This window comes from Phodopus roborovskii, unplaced genomic scaffold (genome assembly GCF_943737965.1).
Source record: "Phodopus roborovskii unplaced genomic scaffold, PHOROB, whole genome shotgun sequence".
NCBI lineage: Eukaryota > Metazoa > Chordata > Mammalia > Rodentia > Cricetidae > Phodopus > Phodopus roborovskii.
This window is the reverse complement of record NW_026126547.1, coordinates 8,445,402-8,468,351: the sequence shown is the minus strand read 5'-3', so window position 1 is coordinate 8,468,351 and position 22,950 is coordinate 8,445,402.

The following is a 22,950-nucleotide window of genomic DNA, read 5'->3' as shown; positions in this document are numbered from 1 at the left end:
ATATTCTTTCACACAATACCTTATAATATTTCAAACAGATTTTCATATTCCTCCTTGTTGTTATGCTTCCATACTCAATAATCTTAATTGTTTACATTCTGCCAGTGCCTTGGGATTCTCAAACACATACCATTTAAAGGAGCATGTTCTTCAGTCCACATTGTGTATTGATTATTCTTTTTGGTAGGTTTGCTACTGTGATGCATATCTAAGTAGGTAGAAATGATTCCTGAAGGTGGGAATGCATTAGTATATCTTACTTTTATGTTGGTTTTGCATAGAAAACTGGGGTAAGAGGAATCAACATTCCAGAATTTTTAAATCTCTTTTTATATTTAAACATTCCATTCATTAGGGGGAAATCAAAAATTCTCAGATCATCCTTTTTTTTCCCTAAAGCCTGCAGCTGTGTCAAAGGTAGGACTTAACAATACAATGTATGATTTTCTTTTTCAAGTATAGTAGATAATAATGCATTGCAATAAAATCAAAAACTTTACAATTGACTTTAAATAGAAAAAAATTAAAGAAGATAAAATAATAGGTGATTAGATATTGAAAACATTTAAAATATTTAATTAAGTTCATAACTTGAAATCCACTCTTAAAATGAGTTCATTAACATGCAACTCTAATGAGTATCAGCCATGGAACATGTAGACTTGAGAATTTCAACCAGTCATTAGCAACAGTTCTGAAGGTGAAAGGAAACTTTCTTGATATTTGGAGAGAATACCTAAGTGGGTGCAGAGGACTTTTCTTCTCATATTTATTACCATTTATAAAGGCATATGTGTATAGAACAGTAGTAGCCTTAGTGAGTTGATAGTTGAGAGCTAATGACAGTTTGCAATCAATAATGAACTGCTGTCATTATTTACCATAGAAGAACTAAACAAGAGTGATTTACCCACACTATCTTTTATTGCCCTTCTTTAATCTGGCATTCAAAGCTAGATAAAAAAAAGGGAAAAGTTAGGGCTACCTTTGATACACAGAGGTTGCCAGCTGTATTTAAACTATCCAATTCTAAGCCATTATTCTTGCCCTGTCCAAAAAGACTGTGTGCACAAAAGAAGTTTTTAAGACATTTTTTTTTCAAAGTCTTCATGTATTACCTCACCTGACTTAAAAAAAAATGCTCACAAAGAACCTAGTGTTAGATAAAAACAACACTCAGTCTTGGTACTCAGCAGATACATTTATAATAGCTTAAAATACCCTTGGCCATCTGGTACATATAACACTAAATTTGTGAAATGTTTTCACTACAGAGACTCAGAATTTCTAGCAGGACTCTTTAACTTAAATGCAGTTTTAGCTACACTCTCAAATCATGGAAGTTCATTTATACATTCTTCCTAATTTGTCACATATTTTCATTAGGATAGTGGAGACTCTGTATACAAATGCCTTCCAAACCTTTTCTTATAATGGACTAAGAAAAGGAAGGCTTGTTCTTATAAAGGTTATTTAGGTTTATAGTCCTGTAATTCACACTAGTCTCACTTGCTCAAATCAAACAATGCTTCACAAATAAATTCCCTCCACCTACATTTTCATTGATTCATACATCATTGTCACAGTGATGGGTGTCAAAGAACAAGTTATGATGTCTGATTCATTTTCTTCATTCTTATTTCTCTTATGATTGCCTAACACAGCAGCTACTACCTTAACTATACAACAGTACTCCCTCCCTTCACAAAATATATTTTCATCCTGGAATATACACTCAAGATAGATTCATAATTTAACACTGAAATAGTTCTTTACCTTAGTAATAATATGCAATTTCCTGTAGTTAACATGTATGTATGTATATATATATATATATGTATATATATATATGTATATGTATATATATCTTGCTTCTGAAATTTCTTTATTTCTCTTAAATACCTCCCCTAACTCTCAGTCAGTGGAGATCCTCAAGAAATTTTAATCTTCTTTGGAAACTCACCGTTAGTGTTAAAGCTTGTATTTTACATTTTATTAGCTTTATAATTTTTTTCCTACAAAATATGATTATTACAGTGAAAAAAATCTGACATTAAATTCATTACTATTCCCAAATATAGTCGATATTCATAGGTAAAATGAACACACTTATCTTGATTAAAAGTTCCACAGCAAATATATTCAGACACATTATTTAATTTGAAAAGTATAATTAACTGATATAATAAAAGAGTTTTCCAGTCAACTTTTTATCTTCTGAATTTCTTCAAAGAGAAGAAAATTAGGTAGATGACATTCAATACCTACCATCACAAATAGACTATCCACAAGGCAAACCATTTGTAATTCTGTACTTCATACATTACAGTAACTTCTCAGGAAATTAAAAGCTGGCAGACATGACTGTTCAGTTGGTTACTATGGAAATGAACTATTTAGATTTTTCTTGAATTGACACAAGCTAGGGAGGAGGTAACTTCTAGTGAGAAAATGTTTTAATCAGATTGGCTTGTAAACAAGTTTGTAGGTCCATTTCATGTTTGATAATTGATATATGAGTGTCCAGCTACAGTGGGTTTTTAAAGAAAGCAAACCTAACAAGCCAACAAAAGAGCAAACCAGTTAGCAACACTACTACGTGGTCTTTTATTCGGTTATGCTTCCAAGTTCTTACCTTAACTAATTTCTATTACCTTAAGTTCCTGACTTGGTTTCTTTAAGTTCACCATATTTTACAACAGCAATAAAAATGAAACTAATATGGAAATTAAATAAAAAATGAAGTTTTTAAGCAGGCAGGATACAGGAGCAATTGCTTGAACCTAAACTTTTTGGCAGGTCTTAACTGAAAATCATGTAAAACATTTGTCTATAGTGATGATATTGAAATGAAATTCTTGAAATATATTGACATAGCATCATGGAATTCGGTAAGTACTTGACTTGTATACTAATATCAGTCTTCCCAGATTTGATTGAAGCATGAATGTGACTATATGGTAAAAAACTTGGATTGGACTATCAATCTAATTATTACCTACATGTAAAAAGAATATTGATAATCAATTATTTAAGATACATTTACACTAAAGTATCTTATTAATGTACTTTAATTGCAAAAGATAGTTGCCACATATTAAACTTCACAAATGATAATTTAAGAACAGCTTTTTAAATATTTAATCAAGTATCTATAATGTGTCAATGCATATTTTAATTTTATTTGGTAATTAGATGATTGCATTGAGTGTTGAACTGAAATATTTGAAAAAGATAATTTTTTAAAGAAATAAATTTTTAGTACCAAAGACTGGGTTCCTACACTCATCATTATTAGAGAAAGTGACACATAGTATATAAAATTGCTGTTCTCAAAATTTTTTAAACCAGTTGAGTGATCTTCACATTTTATAATTCCTTTCTTTTAAGGACAAATAATTGGATGTATGTAAGAAAGCTGCTATTGAATCCCACTGAGCAGTTTTACAGTCACTCGCATTCATTAGCTAGATTAGCTTTAATTTTTCAGATCTTCTCTGATGTTAAACTTGTTTGACTTAAAATGTATATGTGCTGATTGGATTATCCCTTTCTGCTCTTAACAGTTTTCTCTTCCAAATGTTGCATATCTAGACAGTCATAAACATCTGTTAGATACACCTTTTCTTTAAAGATAAAGAGATTAAATTTGTTTTACATAAGAAAGACCTCAGCAGATTAACATTGGTTAACTTACACTGTGAATCTGCAGAAAAAAAAGAAATATGACCAAAACCTTTGAATGATGAGTTTCCACATAGGTGAATTGTGATATTCTTGGGACTTATCCATCTAAAGGACTTCTCAGTCATCAGTATTTATGTTTTTCTTGGATTCTGGGTCTCATGTTCTATATTAAGTGAAAGTAAACTAGCAATCTTTCCAAATTGTGAAATCAGGGCTTTGAACTTATAGCTAATTTCTAAGTAAAAATTAGCTCTACTCTGAGCAGAGGAAATGAGATGAAAAAGTAGATACTTGTAAGGAGTAAGGTTTTTCCACCCGCCGCTGGTCTTGTCTTGCCATTGCGCCAGCCCCAATTAGCACACAAAGACTCTGTATTTGATATAATGCTGTTGTCCAGGTACTAGTTTCTTATCTCTGTCTTAAGTATTAACCCATTTCTGTTAATCTTATATTTTCACGTGCTCTTACTGGAGAGCCGGTTGGCGTCCTATTCTCTCCAGACTCTCCATCTTGACTCTCCTTACACCTTCCTCTTTCCTCCTTGTCTCCTAGTCCCTCCTATCTTCATTTTGTATTGGCCAACAGTGCTTTATTCATTAACCAGTATTAGAAACATATTTACAGAATGATATCTCCCATCAGATACTAGAGTGCATTTTGCTATTTACTAGATGTGTGTTAAAGATTTCACAGAATTGGATTTGACTAGACTTTACCATATAAGAGTGATCTGTATTAGAATTTGAAATTAGCATTCAGATATACCTGCTTCCTAGCTTTAAAATATGAGGAGGGCTCAGATAGTTTCATCATGAAAGAGCAGGACTCAATTTGAAGCTTCATCACCATCTGTGATGATTACAAATATATAAATAATATTAAACACACACACACACAATTCTTATAGGAATCCAAACTTCATCATTTAGATAACAAAAAAAGAGTGACAAAAATAAGAATAAACTATAGAAAATAATGAGACCACAAAAGAGGATATTGAGTCTTGCAAGCCTTGTGTAGGGGCATAACTAAGATAAGCTTAAATAAAATGAGGAGAATGATTAACACAGTGACTTCATCTCTACTAAAAGCATCAAATGAAAATCATATTTGAACAGCAAAAGAAGCTGACCTTACATCTCTCCAGATAGTTAAAATATATGCCTAATGAGAATAACAAAGATTATAAAAGGAAAAGCAAGTAAGTAATGGAAGCAATAACCACACCCACTTGCTCTTTACTACTATCCTTTCTCATGGTATTTATGTGTCTTAAAATATAATATAGTCATTGATTTATCACAAACATATACTCTAGCCCAAGCTGTGTCCTGGTGTGCTAGATTCTAATATCCAAATGTGGCTGGTATCCCAGAGCTTAAAACTCCTTCAATTGAATAAGTCTAGAACAAAGCCCCACATCTTACCTGTTTCCTTCTCCAGTCAAATCACCATTTGCATGGTAAGCACACACTACAGCACCAAAGTGCCCCCACCTTAATTTTGCATGCATGAAGATCATTTTAATATATTATTTATACTAATGAAACAGTACAAATGATTTCCTAAAAGAAAACTATTTTATTCTGAACTAATAAATTGAAATTATTTTTTTGAGTTTTTTTAATTATTATTTTTTCTTATTTTACATAGAGATCCCAGTTCTCCCTCCCTCTCATCCTCCCATGTTCCCTGACCCCCCCTCCCTTCCCATTTCCAACCCACTCTACAGGGAGTGTGAGGTATTCTAAGAGGGATCATCAAAATCTGTTAATTCATTTGGAGTAGGGGCTAGGCCCTCTGTCTTGTTTGTAGGTTAAGGGAGTATCCCTCCATGGGGAATATGCTTCCAAAGTCCTAACAAACATTAAACACATATTTGGGAGGAGGGAGAAAGCACTTGTCATGGAAGAGAACATGACACTCAGCAAGAAACAGAATGGGACATGACATATTCATTGTTATAAACAAAAGAAAACTATTTCAATTCAGCAAGCTCCCTCGTAAAGCTCTTACATCATGATGATGTAACACTTCTACAGTTAGTACAAGTCCATTGTGATGAGTATGGTTTTCAGCCCCAGAAGGAGACCTGAAGAAATGATTCTCCAAGTTACATTTTAGGTTGCTGTTTATTTTTGTTGTTGTTGTTTTGTTTTGTTTTAGGATGTACTTTGCCTATACTTACATTGTAGCATTAAAACTAACTTTTATGGAAGAAAATAAAATGTTATTTTAGTCTTCTATAGGCCCATATCGAATCTTTTTAAATAGTCCATTACCATATTCAGTGCAAAAACAGGTCACCTCCAGCAATCATTCTTTCTCAGTCATAAAACGTTTTGAATAGAGAACACATTAAATTCACCACAAGAGTTGTTGTACAAGTAAAAAACAGAGATCCTACACCAATTGGTAGGAATACTTTAATTCTGAATATTTTGCTAACATTGATTATACTTTAAAAAGTTAGAAAGCATGAATTTTACATATTACTTAATTCCCTTTTTACCAATAAAGAATGGTATCCAACATTATGCAAAAGTAATAATTTACTCTATCTAAAACCATTTTCCCATAATATATTCTAAAATTTATTTTGCAATAAAGTAGTAAGTTCCATATATGTGAATGTTGAACAAAAAAAATAAAACAATTTTAATAATATTTCTGTGGACATAGTAGCAGAGTAAATTTTGTTCATTAAAGCAAGCAAGCTAATTAGGAATGTGAGGATGAGGAAAAACTTAGGCAAATGTGGCACATAATGCAGGTTTGTATTGGGATCATCTCAAAATACTTTCAACAAATCATTAATTTCTCTTATAGCCTGATGTCATAAGATAGTAAGGTCCATAACCCACTGCCTTAACTTCCATGTATTCTTAAAGAAAGTAGGAAACAGAAATTGGCTTAGGAAAAATTGATTTTAAATTTGGCCAAACGAGAGAGGGAATATATATAATTGAATTATTCCTACTATCTATCCTCCTGGGGCCTTAAAAATAATAGAAAACAAAGAGTGAAATGACAAATTAAACCCTGAGAGACTGGGTCCTCCTTGCTTTTCCTCATGGTGTCTATCCCAAGATCACCTCCTATATAGCTAATAGCTACCTTCTTTCTTATAATAGTTTCACAAAAAAATATAGCTGTATTGGCATTACTTATCATTTAGAAATTAAATAACCTTCAAATTATAATTGTCAACAAAATGGAACAGTAACACATCTAAGCTAACATTCATTATTTCAACTATGTGTTTTTGTTACCACTATTTTATCTGGACAAGTGACAAGGAGAATTCTGATTCCATATACAAGGTCTTTTCCTTGCAGGAAACTTCATAATATATTAGTTCTTGTTATAAGAATAAAAGAACAAATTCAATGTCACTCACTGCCCCATAACCTGGACCCTGTACTCTCAAGTCCCTATTCCAGTATCTCTAAAGCCAGATCCTTGAACAGAATTCTCCTTGGTAAATGCTCATACTTTAAGGCAGCTAACCACCTGCTTGTATTTTTCCTTTGAGTCAGTCACAGTCAATGCAAGAAGAAAACTCTTTAGTACTCTGTCACTGAGTGGACTCAGGAAGGCAAATTATCTCTGCTAATTTTAGAATGACAAAAAAAATGACCTTTCTCCTGACCTGTATAGACAATTCAAATATACTCAATGTATTTCTTCTAAGATGATAAAAAAAAAAAACCAGTAGCATTCAGAAAAATTTCAACATTATCTGCCAGTTACCTGATCTTTATGATTTCCAACCAGATTTTTCTGATGATTATCTAGCAAAAACAAATGTATTAAAGAAAAACTAGCTTATTAAGTTTTCCATAAAATTATTCATTGCATTTAATTATTAGTTTATCTTTATAGTTTATATTTGAGTAGCTATAATGTATTCTAACACAAAAGGGTATACAGTAGTCTCTCGATCCTGTTTCCTTCAACTCCAATTTTGTCAGCTTACAGGCATGGTCCATGCCTCATATTAAGGAATAGATTTAAAGTAAAATATAGTTAGTTTTCTTACAAGGATAATGTATATTTCATATAGATAAAACAGAAACAAGAAGACAAGGGGGGATAACAGAATAGCACTCTTAAGTATTAGCCTGTGTGACTGTAGATTCACCAAGCCCTGTAAACCAAAATATTTATCCCTGATTTCTTCATAGCATCATTTAATTTTTAAGAAGTGGGTATAATAAATACAAACGATCTTCTGTTTGGTAATGTCCAAATATGTAGAAAATGGCTTCATTAAATTTTATTAACTAAGAATTTATATACAATGTAAATAATTTTTAATTCTTTGCAACAAAATTAACAAAGACAATTAGTATATAATTGACATATATATGTGTATATATATTTCTGCTAATACATACTGACATTTTCAAAGTACTACAGTAATTTAAGTTATTCTCAGGCAAAATAATTCAGTTTATACATAAATAATTAATCTCCACACATATTACAATGACAGAGTAAACTAGAAGAAAAAAGTAACTAGACTGCAGAGCTGTGTTCATACACAAAAAGCACTAACCCCATGATTCATAAGCAGAAGAGGTACTCAAATGCATGAAGACTGGGAACAGCAGCTGCTGAGCTCTAGGCCCTTGTTGGTACATTGTTAGGATCAATGGTGCTACAGAGATGCAGCTGCATGGCTCCTGCACACAGCATGACAGAAGAGGAATAACAAATGTTATACTGTAGGTTTATGTCATGTCGTGTTGTGTAATAGCAGTTTAACTACATAAACATGTGTTACATTTGTTTATACTATATTTGGTTAATTATATAAAGATGTGTTTCTGTTTCACCTTGCCTGTACAAGGCAAGTGATAAGTCTACTAAAAAGCTGAACAGGTATACCTAGGTGGTAGATGGATAAGAGGATCTGATGGGCAGAAGGAATTAATAGAAGAGGATAAGAGAATGAGAGAGATGTCTGGGCCAGCCAGCTAAGCAGCTGCCAGCCAGCCAGACAGACAGAGTCAGACATACAGAATGAAATACAGGTAAAATGCCACAAAGTAAAATGTATATGCAGAGAGCCAGGTTAATTTAAGTTATAAGAGATAACAAGAAAGTTTAAGTTAAAGCTGAGCATTCTTAGTCTCTGTGTAATGATTAAGGAGCTAGTCCGTGACTGTTTCTCAGAAGAAACCTATGAGCTCAAGCAAGAAGAATTTGAACTTTCAGGGCTCAGGTTCAGGACACAGGCGTCCTTCTAATAAGCAATTTGCTAGGAGTAGAGATGAAGTTCCTGCAAAATACCCCCCCCCACACACACACACACAATCTATAGAGTTGTTCATGTCTGTCTTCTAAACTGTCATGCCTGAGAGCTTTCTAACACACTGAGCTAACACAGGAAGCACAAAACAGTTGTGGAATCCAGTATCCCTCCTTGTGGCTAGAACTTCTGTTTCAATGTGGTAGGAAGTATAAGTCACTTCCTAGACACTAGAAATTTTCTAAAGAAAATTTGGGATATGATTTTATTTTATGAAGTGACTTGATGTTTGACCTTATCTCTCATTTTCTTAATTAGATTACACATTTCCCCTCAGCAAATGGAATGCATATGGAGTAGAGAATCCAGTTTGCTGTCAGGTCTTCTCTAAAATTCAATGAATTTGGCACGTAAGGTTTCTTCTTCTTTTGTTCATGGGAAGGAGGAATAATTGGACATGTGGAGAGCCCCAGTCCAAGGGTCTCACCATCTTGCCTATCTGAAGGATCACTTTCCCACACTAACACTTTTCAAAGTTAGTACACAGAAAGTGGTATGTATGGAATCAGAATCTACTTTCTTTGGCACTTGGGAGCAGATAACAAGGATGTGAGTGATGCAAGCTGAGAAACTACTGTCCTTTGTTGTGTAGCAGAAGACAACTAACACATTCACTTACTAATGGAGACAAACCTCATTTGTCATTTGGGAAGAGATTCTTTGTCTTGCAAAGAAGTTGGTTTCTGAGATCAGAAGTCTGGAGTCACTGCATCTGCTCTGTTCCTTTGAGGAACATCATGTAAGCAAGGTAAGGCACATGACACAATACAGAAAACAGGTAGCAATACAGAGAAGAACAGAGAGGACAAAGAAAAACAGAGGAGTGCTAGGGAGCACGATCTCCTTTAAAAGCAACTCCAAGGATTCAGTGGTTGAGAGCCAACATTGGTCTTCCATAAGAGCTGACTTTTATTCCCCTCACCACATAGGCAGTTCTCAAACTCCTACAACCTCACTTAGAGGAGATATGGCCCTCCCATATGATGTAATCTCACAAAGATACAAATACACATCCAATAGTACATAAACAAATACATAGAACAAATGATGAAAAATTCTAGGCTTTCAAAGATGATCATCTTGGAATCTGTGCCATACTGAAAGAAGTGGTTATTCATAACATCAGCTTCCTGGCATTCTGAAGGGTAAAACTTACAAAAGATCTGCTGGCATCCCTTTGCTCATTCCAACCAGGTTTAGACATGACTCTTTTCACCTTTTCTTTTCCTTTATAATCTATCGCAAACTGTTTGCTTATTCATTCGGGCACTGAAACATGAAAATTATACCTAATAGTTTTGATGATTATTCTTCATTGTCAATTGAACTACATTTGGAAGTAATTAAACATTTGTGAAGAATTTTCCTTGATTGAGTTATTTGAAGTGGAAAGAACTATCAAAAATTCTGCTCTTTGGAGATTACACTTTTCACCTGACCTACACATTCTTTTGGCAGTCTATATAAACTGTAAAAAAGAAGGAAGCATTTGCTCTTTACTGACTTGCCCTTGGGGTCAAGTTCATTCCTTCTCTGGAATTAGAATCTAAACCTTTGGGGTTCCAGCATATACTGAGTACCAGCTATGACATTAGGCATTGTGGACTGGACAACTACTGGATTGTCCAGTTGGAACACAGCCATTTTTGAACTAGGTGGAAGTAGCTTGTAACTCACTCTAATAAACTATATGTAATATATATATATATATATATATATATTACATAAATGATTGATAGATAGAGGAAAAGTGGCTTATCCTTAGTGATTAGCATAATAACTCTAATTAATGACCTGTGACCAGGACTAAAGTTTCCTCACTCTGTCATTGTTAATTGCTTGCTATTCTTGATCAAGAGTAAGGATCCATGAGATTTCCCCCTTTGACAATGGGATGATAACTGTTGTTGATGATTTTCAGGTCCTGTTTAGTTAGGCAGCTTGCTGAGATTTCATGGATGTAGTTTCACTGTCATAGTAGAAGGCACAATCCCCTAAGAAACCTCCTGTGTTTCATTACTCTCAAGTGATCATTCATAACTACATGTAAATATGGGCAAAACTAAATGAACTTAGCTGTATTTACATATGTACTCATATATATGTAAATGTGGCAATAGTAATTAAAGAAGAGCAGGTTATGACTTTGATAATGAATGAGAGAGAAAATTGGTAGAATATAGGGAGGAGTTCAACAGGACAGAGGGAAAAGTGGAAATATAAATAATGTACACATGGGTAATATTAAAAAAATTAAGATTAATTTTAAAAAGCTAAAATAGTTTGAAAATAATATTTTTCCAATTTTTGTTCCATCAGATTAAATAATTTATATATATATTTAAATTATATGACAATCTAATAATTAAAAGTGACCACCAATGTTTTCACATACAAAATATGAGGTGTTTTGATGACATTAATTATAGAATATGTGTAAGGAGTTAGGTTTTTCTGCCTGAAGCCTGGTCTTGTCCCGCCGCTGAGCCAGCCCCAAATAACACACAGAGACTCTGTATTTGAAAGAATTTTGTTGGCCCGTTACTAGTTTCTTATCAGCTAGCTCTGTCTTAATTATTAACTCATTCCTATGTATTTCCACTTGGTCTTCTCTTACTGGGGAATAGGGCAGGCATCTCATCTCCCCAGTATCTCCATATTGACTCCTCCTCACTCCTTCCTATTTCCTCCTTGTCTCTTAGTCAAACCTATCTTGCTTTCCTATTGGCCAACAGTGCTTTATTCATTAACCAGTATGAGAATGAGAAACAGATTTACAGAATTACATCTCCCATCAAGTATGGAAATAATGTGCTCTTGCATCCAGGCTCTTCTTGTATAGCTGGAGAAAAATATAAACACAGCTTGCAGGAGTAGGGAATTCTCTGTGAAGGAAACTAATACAGCCTGTGCCTCAGTGGCTTGTCCTTATCTAAGTAGGTACTATTCTGCAGCCTTCCTGTCTTACCTCAAGGTGCTGGTGAGTGGTAGGTAAGGGTTTACCATTCTTTGTGTAATGAATATCCTTTTGAGTGAGTTTTGTAGAATGATATACTCAGAAGATGATATTCAATTTTAAAAAATTTAGAATGTACAAATGTTAGATATCACACAGTATGTAAGCATCTCTATTTTATCCAGTCATTTTTGAAAGAAAATGACTATATCTAAAGCCATAGATCTTTGTAAATATATTAATATCTTAATGTAAAACATTTAGTTGTCACAAGTTTTCAATTTGAGCTGAATGACATATATTATTTTCCCACTGCTGGGATCATCATGAAAATTGCAGTTGTGCTATGCACAGTGGTAATTACTGTTAGATAATTAACCTTAACCTTCATTGTGATCTTGCTCTGAGAACACTATTTATAACTCTCTATCAATTAATTTGGTGCTGATATATTTTGTAGTTGGTAGTACAGCCTCAAGTATAGAGACCAAAAGACCAACTTCCACAGGTTTTATATCCCTTCAAGTGACTCTGAAGTGGAGAAAAATATTCTATCATAACTCTAGTATCACAAGGCAGGGGAGGAGAGTAAGAGAGAGAAAGAAAAGGGAGTAATTATGTTCTTTATTTTAATTTTAGCTTCAAGGAAACAGTTGTTTTTAAAAGTGGCATTACAAAAAGATTTTCAGTCATTGTTGCTGACCAATGATTTAAGAATTCAGAGTTAGAATGAAATATATAATAGATGTAAAACTTCAATGCTAATATTTACAGGCTTTTGTGCCATGAGATAATACTATTTTTCTTTTATTTATTAGAAATAGGCTTCTATTTCATGTCAATAACAGTTCCCTTTCCATCCACTCCTCCCCTGCTCCCCACTGGCCCACTATCTAATCTATTTTCTGCTCTCCAGGGAGTGTAAGGCCTTCCATGCAGGATCTTCAAGGTCTGTCATATCAGTTAGAGCAGGACCAAGGCCCTCAGCCGTGTTTCTAGGATGAGAGAGTATCCCTCTATGTGGAATGGGCTCCTAAAATCCAATTGTGTACTAGGGATGAATGCTGATCCTCTACCAGAGGTCCCCTAGTTTTCTCAGGCCTCCTAACTACAAGTATATTCAGGGGTCTGTGTTGGTCCTATGCTGGTTTCCCAGCTATCAGTCTATGGCCCATGAGCTTCCCCCTTATTCAGGTCAGCTATTTCTGTGGGTTTCTCCAGCCTGGTTTGGACCCCTTTTCTCATCACTCCTCCTTCTCTGCAACTGGATTCCAGGAGTTTGTTTAGTTGCAAGTGTCTGGCTATGCTTCCATTAGCTACTGGATCAAACCTCTAGGATGGCATATAACGTAGTCCTCAATCTCATGGTAAGGGAAGGGCATTTAAGGTAGCCTCTCTACTATTGCTAGGATTCTTTGTTAGGGTCATCCTTGTAGATCTCTGGATATTTACTTAGTGCTAGATTTCCTTTTAAACCTATAATGGCTCCCTCTATTATGGCATCTCCTTTCATACTCTCCTCTGTGCTTAGCCTGACTCAATCTTCTTGCTTCCTCATGTACTACTCTCTCCTGCTTTTCTCTCCTTTTTTCTCCTGACTCCTTCTCCTCTCCCACCATGGTGCCAGTTTGCTAAAGATATCTTGTCCCTTTCCCTTTCTCCATGGGAACATGCATGTATATCTTATGGTTCTTTTTGTTTCTTAGCTTCTCTGGCAGTGTGGATTATAAGCTAGTGATCTTTTGCTTATGTCTAAAATCCATATATGAGTCTAGTATGTACCATGTTTGTATTTTTGTGACTAGGTTACCTCACTCAGGATGGTTTCTTCTAGTTCAATCCATGTACCTTATAATTTCAAGATTTCATTGTTTTTTTTTTCTACTGAGTAGTATGCCATTGTGTAAACATACCTCATTTTATTCATTTTTCAGTTTACAGGCATCTAGGTTGCTTCCAGTTTCTATTTATTACAAATAATGCTGCTATGAACATAGTTGAACAGATGTCTTTGTGCATGGATGTGCAGCTTTTGGGTATATTCCTAACAGTGGAATTGCTAGATCTTGTGGTAGACAGATTCCTATTTTCTGAGGAACTGCCATACTTATTTTCAAAGTGGCTAAACTAGTTTGCATTCCCACCAGCAGTGGAAGTGTGTTCCCCTTTCTCCACATCTTCTCCAACATAAACTGTCTTTGATGTTTTTGATTTTAGGCATCCTGATTGGAGTAAGATGTTATCTCAATGTTGTTTTGATTTGCATTTCCCTGATGGCTAAGGATGTTTAGCAATTAGTTAAGTGTTTTTTTTTTTGTTTTGTTTTGTTTTTTTTTTTTTTTTTTTGCCAGTTTAGATTTTTCAAGTGAGTTTTGTACCCCACTTTTTAAATTGGATCATTTGGTGATTTGGAGACTATCTTCTTGAGTTCTTTGTATATTTTAGAGATCAGTCCTCTGTCAGATGTTTGGTTGGTTGGTGAAGTTCTTTTCCCATTATGTGGGCTTCAATTTTGTCTTGTTGACTGTGTCCTTTACTTACAGAATCTTCTCAGTTTGAGGAGTTCCCATTTATTAATTGTCAATCTCAGTGTCTGTGCTACTGGAGTTATATTCAGGAAGCAGTCTTCTGTACCAATTCATTCAAGGGTACATCCCAAATTTTCTTCAAAGAGGTTCACTATGGCTGGATTTATGTTGAGTTCTTTGATCCATTTGGACTTAGGTTTTGTGCATGGCGATATACATGGATCTATCTGCAATCTTCTAAACATCAGCATCCAGTTATGCCAGCATCATTTGTTGAAGATGCTTTCTTTTTTCCATTGTATAATTTTAGCTTCTTTGTCAAAAACCAGGTGTTCATTGGTGTGTGGGTTAATATTAGTGTTTTCAATTTGATTCCATTGGTCTACCTGTCTAATTTTGTGCCATTACAAGCTGTTTTCAGGACTATAGCTCTGTAGTAGAGCCTGAAGTCAGGGATGGCTATGCCTCTAAATGTTTCTTTATTGTACAGGGTTGTTTTGGCTATCCAGGATATTTTGTTTTCCATATAAAATTGAGTATTATTTTTTTTTTCTGAGTATTTGTTTTTTAGTTAATCTGGTGTCCTGCCAATTTGCTGAAGGTGTTTTTCAGCTGTAGGAGTTCCCTGGTAAAGTTTTTCAGGGCCACTTGTCTAAATGATCAAAGACATTATTATTTTTCTAGAGGATGAATATTTCAAGAGAAGCAAACATGAATGTTTCCTTTATTGTTTCATCAGAAATTAGCTTTAGTTTACTCAACATTTCTGTATATACCTTATAACTATAGATAAAATATGTACTTTGTGCATGCTTTCTTATGGGTATGTGGCTGCATGTATGTAGAATGACTCTTCAGTCCTTCATATGAGCTACCCTCACATTTTTGAGTGTGATTCACCTTTCCCTCTTCACCCAGAATTCATAAAATGCATGGTATATTAAGTATGAGTACCTTAATGTTTAAAGTTATGTGAATCAGTAGATGAAGTACAGTATGCTTTTACAGGATTCACTTTTCTGAAGTAAGTTGAAATGCAAGCAGAACAAAAGATTTCATATAAACATAGACTAGTATCCCTCCCACATGTCTTACAAAGAATAAGAAAGAATCATGGCTCTAACATGTCTGGATTGATTATACTGTTCATATTGTAGGTAAAATGATATCTCCAATGAAGTTTCTATGTATAGTGCATTGTTCCAAACCTGGGAAATTTCAATGTCAGTTTCAGGATTCTGAGGAATAATTCAACATCACTGTGTAAGGAGGACAGAATAATGTAGTTGTATTTTTGTGCAATTTTGATAATATGTTTTATTTCCAAGTCTTCCTTCCAGTAATTCTTTAAGTCTGGAGTTCCCCTCACCATTCACTATAAGTTTTAACAAAAACCAATATTTTAAAACCAAATTGTTTTCTATGTTCTAAGCAATTATGGTGAAATTGAAAAAAAATTTGCTTCTTATTCAAAATTGATAGCTGTAGTGTTTACTGTGTCTTGAGAGCTATATTTATGCAAACACAGCATCTCCATCAATTTAAAACTTATAAACTAAAGATTGCTGTGTGATTTTTATAAGTAGGAATTAAAATGAATGAAATTAAAATTGCAAGCCACACAATTAACAAATGGTTGGAGTTGCAAGCAGCTCCCTGAATATCCTATGCATGTTATTAGGCCTTTCAAGTTGGCACAAACATGTCCTCATTCATCCTATCATTGTTGGGTAGATTGTAGATCTCTTTCAACTGTCAAAGTTAAAGGTGTAGCACATATTATACTTAGATATTTTTATATATCCTGAAATATTTGTAGTAAAAAATTATCTACATAGTCATGTTTCAGTCATATTCAGCAATGGATACTGTTTTCTGGGTTTGATAGAGGAATATGAAATGAGACATTGCTTGATTACTAGATGTATGAATATTCAAAGTGAGGCAAACATGGGATTTTTTAAAAAATTTTCATCAGAATTGATCTTGTCCTGTTATTTCTTTATATATGTCACAACAGTAGAAGAAATGTACATTCATTTATAGAAACATGCCTTCTCTGGGAATGGGAGTGAATGTTGCTGAACTAACTAGTCTCTACCTCATCTGTGCTTTCCCTGCAGTTCAGAGAGTAGCTCACCTGTCTTCACCCAGATTTCAACATTTATTTTTATATACTTAAACATAGAAAGGACAAGAGACAACTTCTCAAATACAATACTGCTTCATTATGTAAAATTCCCTATAAGTATTTGAAAAGTAATGTTTCTTTTTAAATACAATTGTGGTCACTATAGTAAAATATCATTTTCTGTCCCTGGAGTGCAACATGATTTGTTCCTACAAAACACATTGAAATATTGTTTGAAGTCAACACTTGGATTACGTTTTGCGATCTTCTCTATGTTATTGTAAATCACTACTACATTTCAGAGTATGTTTAGCACCCAAGACATGCAAACATGGAGAGAAGTCATGAACACAATGGTAATATTATGTTATTTCTTAGTCAAGAAGGGAAATCCAAGCAATGAAAATATCACAGACACTACATGGTTAAGGTCCAGAAGTTTTAATAATTTATAAGCATTGATAGCTTGTTAGCTGCAAACATATCTAAGGACCTCAAGGATATTGCACCGTGTTTCAATTATTGCAGAATAAAAATTAGAAAATTCCACTCAAACTCATGTTGGTTTGATCTGTTTATAGTTAATTCACTTCTTGTTCTTTTCAATCAAACTGATCTTTTTTTCTTATTACATTTACATTTGTAAAGGAATTCTTGTAATTCTTTACATATATCTTTAAATTCTGAACTTTCCAAATTACTATACTTGTGTGGATTTATAAGACATAAATTAAATATTTTCTTTGCAATACTTTAAACAAAGATATTTTATCTTCACATGGACATTATTCTCATTAAATTGCAATGCTACAAATTGAAACATTCTATAAAACAGAAACAACAAAACATCCTACATCATAGCATAATAGGAAACACACACCTGCAGTTTGATAACAAAACATACCTGTAATTATTAACCTATAAATCTAGAATAATTGCCTATTAATAAGACAAAATGTCATTCAGTTTAGAAATCATTAGGATCTAAAACTCAAAGTTTTAGATCTTCCTTTGCCTTTACCTTGGCCTGAAATACTACTACCAGTAGCTTATGTATTTAATAAATGTGGAGGAGAGAGGCAGCAGAGAAAGCACACTCATGAAGCTCATATATACCATACCCTTCTAAATGGAAATAGCAGCAATTACATCAGCTACATGGACTTCACATAAATGCATAGCAAACACAAGATACTGTCATTATTCTCTAGTCAAAGGGAAGTCTCCATGAAGGCATCAGTGTCATCATCTGTATGCACTCGCCCACATCTAAAGATTGAGGTTTCTGTTCCATATGATTCCACAGCTGATTAGCCCCAAACAAACACATGGACACTATATTAATTATAAAACTGTTGGCAGACAATTCAGGCTTCTTATTGGCTAGCTCTGTCTTAATTATTAAACCATTCCTATTAATCTATGTATTTTCATGAGGCTGTGTCTTAACTGTTATCTGGCATATGACTCCTTTGTCAGCATGTTGTCTCTTTTTCTGATGGCTTCTCTCTCTGAGTTTCTCTCCCCAGCATTCTTCTGGTGTGATTGGCCCATCTATTCTTCCTACCTGGCTACTGGACAAACACTGTTTTATTCATCAAACAATTTTACCACTGGGAACCATTTCAGTTCAAGACTGTACACCAATATAATACAAAGAATTCCATCTTGACTCCAGTTTTAGAAGCTTATTTCCTTCCCTAGTTCTTCATGGCCATTTACTAACAGACACATCCAAGGCTTGGTATATTAGCAGAAGAGATGACTAATGAAGTTTAAATAGTCATAAAGGGAAAACTCCTATGAACTAGGTAAACATGAGAATTACAAATGTGATGAATAGGAATGAGATACTACAGAAATTGATATTGCCAAGCATATCATTTCAATACTCATAACAATTACTTAGAATCAGCAACTCCGCACTGCTAATCAACAGCATCTGTTCATCTTCACAGCTGTTACCCGGAAAAGTGCCACTCTCCTCCCGCCTTGGATCTAGACATACTGTGATTGTAATGAACACCTATCTTGATGAGGAATATAGCCTAACATCTTGGAGAAATTTCAAATAGAGGTCCATTTGAATGTCAGAAGTATGCAGTTACCAAGGAGACTTGTTTGTGCAGTGCAACACTGGCTTTGCTTTGAGTAAGGCAAGTTTATTTTATAGATCCAAACTGTTGTTCACTTAAACTTACTCCACTCATCTGCTTCAGAAACAAAACAGACTTATAATAATATTATCAGACATCCACTTAAAAGAATAATTCACTCTGGGATTGACATCTGAAACAAGATTGTTTCAAATTTAAAAAACCATTTAAAATAAAAAAAAATTCACTCATCTGTTCATCCATTTAAAGAAAACACATGTTCATTTCCAGCCAGTGCTCATGCTTTCAGTTGTATGTCCATGACTATGCTCCCAGAATAATTCAGCATAATTGGAAAAGCCATGAGGAAAATGCAGAAAAAATGATTAACTGGTTCAAAGATTGATTGAGCAATAAAACAACAATGAAAAAGCAAAACTAGCTGAAAGCTTCAAGGGAGATTACTATAAATTTTTATATGCAAACTCATATCTGAATAGAAATAATATTTTAATATACACAAAAATGGGACTGACGAGATGGTTCAACAGTTAAGAGCACTGACTGTTCTTTCAGGAGATGCAGGTTCAATTCTCAGCATCCACATGGCAGCTTACAACTGTCTGTATCTCTAGTTCTAGGAGATCTGATACCTTCACCCCAATGAATATAAAATAAAGGTTAAATAATGTTTTTAACCTCCCCCCCCAAAAAAAAAAAACATAGTGGATGGAGTGATAATAGTCTTGGGATACAGAAAAAAAAATTGTGGTTCTTTCCATTGAGTGTTAAGTTTACAGCTTGAGTGTGAGTTACCATAGCGAAAGAGCTTGGGGGAAGATAATATCAAATCTTGAGCTGGAGTGTGTTCTGTAATCCACAGCCATCCCTCCAGTAGGTGATTCAGTATTGTCTTCTCCAGCCCATGGAAGCCATGTACCTAGTTTCTCTAAATTCTACCCCTTTCATCTAATCTTTTCTACATGGACCATGGTCTGTGCATGCTCCTCCTTGTGATTCTTCTGAACCTGACTACTTCTGACACCCCCTTCTCAACCCTAACTCGGGTCACAATGTTTTTCCAGCCTGATAGCAAAGAGTTTATTTTTTCTTTCAATATCAGTGCACAGACTTCCCATCCTTTCATGAACATAAGATTAATGTAAAAAATTATGTTAGCTTTAATCAGTTTTATATTTGAAATAATAAAAAAAAATCAATCCCTCCACTGACTTACATGGCCTGTGACTTACATCAGTCTGTGCTATGGCATTAATGTAATTTTCCAGCTGTGACTTTGAAAACACCACTGTCATGTGCTTTGTTGCATTTCCTTTAAATATATTTCTACCCATTAAAATTTCTCTCAACATTAATGATACATGATCTATTTTTAATTAAGTAGCTATCTTTCATGGAATAGCAAAGCTACCATTTATTGAATGCTTGTTATGAGTACTGTTCTAAGCATGTTAATGCTGTGTGCTGTTTGAGTTCTAATAGTTGTTTTATTTTATGAGTAAGAACACTGAGTGACCACAAAGTATTCTATGCAGAGATAGAAGCTTCATTCTGATATATGCAATACTGTCTCTGGAACCAGGTAACAGCTTTCCACTGTGCATCTCTCTATTGGCATGAATTCTACAACTTATGTGACTTATTCTGTTCTCTAATCAGGATTCAGATGTAGTTATTCGTGTTGCCTTCAGCAAAATTATATAAGTTATAAATAGAAATGCTGGGCACTGTGAGTAGTAACAGCATAGTTTGTTTGACAAATTGTGTTAGTCCAGAAGTTACTAACAGCTTGAAGTGTGTGTGTGTGTGTGTGTGTGTGTGTGTGTGTGTGTGTGTGTATTAGTCATTGGCTTGGCTTAAATTAAATGTGTATTTAAGTTTTACTGCCAGGACTACTTTTATAAGTTTCCAGATTTATTTCTTAATGAATATGCTTCCAATTTTATAAGCTCACTTCTGAATTTTTCAAATAATAAAATTTCATTGATTGTGATTCATGGTACCATGTTATAAGTGAAAAACTCATGTCCCAAATCAAAGCATCTAGCCTTCAGTTCTATGCTTGTGGCAGATTGGCTTGACTTTTTTGTGTTACATTACTCAACTAGAACAGAGAGAATATAGCTCTTATTTTAACTCATTCCTGTAATCCCTATCCTGAAAATAAAATCTCTAATACCAAGCCCCTTTGCAGACCATGTTTTCTTTAATGTTTTGTCTAAAATGTTTCCTTTAACTATGCATATTTTAGGAATATGATTATGCTAAATATACCTACATTATCTCTCTCTCTTTCTTTCTCTCTCTCTTTCTCCCAATCTCCCTCCTCTCTCTCTCCTTTAACCTTTTTGAAGTATTTTTTTTTAGGCACAATCCATATCATATTTTATTATACTACAGATAAGTAACTTCAGAAAATATATTTGTTGATGGGGGATGTTCCTTATTCTGTGAATATATGTTTCTATTATCAGTTGATGAATAAATGCTGATTGGCCACTATACAGACAGAAAGAATATACAGGGCCACAAGACTAACAGAATGCTGGGAAGAGCAGGATATGGAGAGAGGGTTGCTAGGGAGATACCAAGTAGACTCCAGGAATAGGATGAATAGGATGCCGGGCTGCTGGGCATTCTTCATAAGCCAAAATCACATGGAAATACTTAGATTAATAGAAATGGCTTCATATTTAAGAGAAAGATAGCCAATAAGAATCATAAGGCATCGGTTCAAAAGTTTATAATTAATATAAGTCTCTGTGTGTTTATTTGAGATGAAAGTGCAGCAGGACAAGACTGAACAGCAACTTCAGTTTGTAGTATGAATAATAAAAACTCAGAAACAGATATTGGGGTTCAAGCTAAAGAACAGAAAAGCAAAGCAGCCAATCTACCAGAGAGCTCTTTCCTCTACCAAGTTTGGGATGATCCTGAATTCAGTGTGGCTGGAGACTAATTACCAGAGGCTGACCACTGAATCTGCTGAGAGTGAGTTCTGAATGCTGCATGAGGTCCTGGGTTCCTTCTTATCTACTGCTCTAGTGCTAGGATCAAAGGCATGAGCTCTGTTTTCCTTTTAGACTTATTCACTCTCATGTAGCCCTGGGTGTCCTTGAACTCATAGCCTTTGTCTCCTGAGTTCTGAGAATAAAGGTGTATACCAACACTGCCCAGCTTCTATGGCTATCTAGTTTAACTGGCTTCACATTCTGATTGTCAGTGGCTTTACTACATCGTAAACAATATATCAGCACATATGTTGGACAGAGCTATATTTTTAAATTTTCTTTATTTATTTATATCCGGGCCACTTTTTCCCTTCTCTCCTCTCTTCTCATCCCCTACCTCATCCCCCACCCCAACCCACGCCTTTGTTTCTGTTCAGAAATGGGCAGGCCTCCAATGGTTATCAACAAAGTATTGTATATCAAGTTCCAATAAAACCAAGCACCACCCCTTATATCAATGATAGGCAAAGCAATCCAATATTTAGAAGAGGTTCTCAAAAGCAAAAGTGTTAGAGACAATCTCTGTTCTCATTGTCCCACAATTAGACCAAGTTATACAACTGTCACAAATATGTAGAGAGGCTAGGTGGGTCCCATGCAGACTCCCTGATTGCTGGCTCAGATTTAGTGAGTGCCAACAAATCAAGTTAGTTGATTCTGTGCTTTTTCTTGTGGTGTCCTTGACCCACAGGCTTCTACTATCCTTCATACTCTTTTCAGGAGGATTCTCATAGCTCAGCATAATATTGGGCTATGGGTCTCTGTATCTGTTTTAATCAGTTATTTGTCTAAGGCAGTGAGAGAGTATTGGGGTAGTCATCAATATGTTCAAAGGAGATGGCCAGTCCTGGCTACTTATCTATTACTGATAGGAGCCTTAGTTGGGATTGGTCTTATGATTTATGGGAGTTTCCCTTTCAATGGGTTTCTACCTGACACCCAAAATACCCCACCATCCAACACCTAACCTGATTCCCAAGATTCTTATTCCCTCCTTCCCCTTAGTTCACCCATTATAACTACTCTATTTTGCCTTCCCATGGATATCCATGTACCTCCCCTTTAGCCCTCCTTGTTACCTAACCTCTCTAGGTTTGTGAATTGTAGCATGGCTAGCCTTTACTTTAAACTAGTATTCCCTTATGACTGTGTACATACCAAGTTTGTCTTTATGAGTCTGGTTACCTCACTCAAGATGCTTTT